We start from the raw sequence: 501 nt of genomic DNA on the forward strand, positions 1-501 counted from the left end.
AGGGTGGAGACAGAGGCGACAAAGATGGGGGCGGCGGGTTGGAGGCGGATGCGATGGCGACGGCGACGGCATTGGCGACGAGGTCGGCGTGGTGGAGGCGGAGGCGACGGTGATGGGGGCGGTGACAATTTGTGGAGGGTGGGGATAGAATGAGAGGTGTGTGTGTGGGAGGGGGCATTAATTTTAATCCAGGGGCGGCGGGGTTATTACTGGCGTTGGTCTACGTTGCTAACGCCATTTCTATTGTTTTTAATTTTTATTTCCTTTTTTACTTTTACGCGTTACACACATAGTTTTTTATATTCATATAGATGTTTTGTTTACTCTTTAGTTGTTTTATCTTGCTACTATTTATTATATTGTTAATTTTATATTTTATTTTATTAATTATTGTGTGTAAAATATGTAAACATACAAGACCAATAATTAGAACACAACATTGATGTCGTTAATGTGGCCTAGATACATAATGGTTGAAGGATGAAAATAATAACATATATA

The sequence above is a fragment of the Triticum dicoccoides genome, chromosome 2B, assembly GCF_002162155.2.
Source record: "Triticum dicoccoides isolate Atlit2015 ecotype Zavitan chromosome 2B, WEW_v2.0, whole genome shotgun sequence".
NCBI lineage: Eukaryota > Viridiplantae > Streptophyta > Magnoliopsida > Poales > Poaceae > Triticum > Triticum dicoccoides.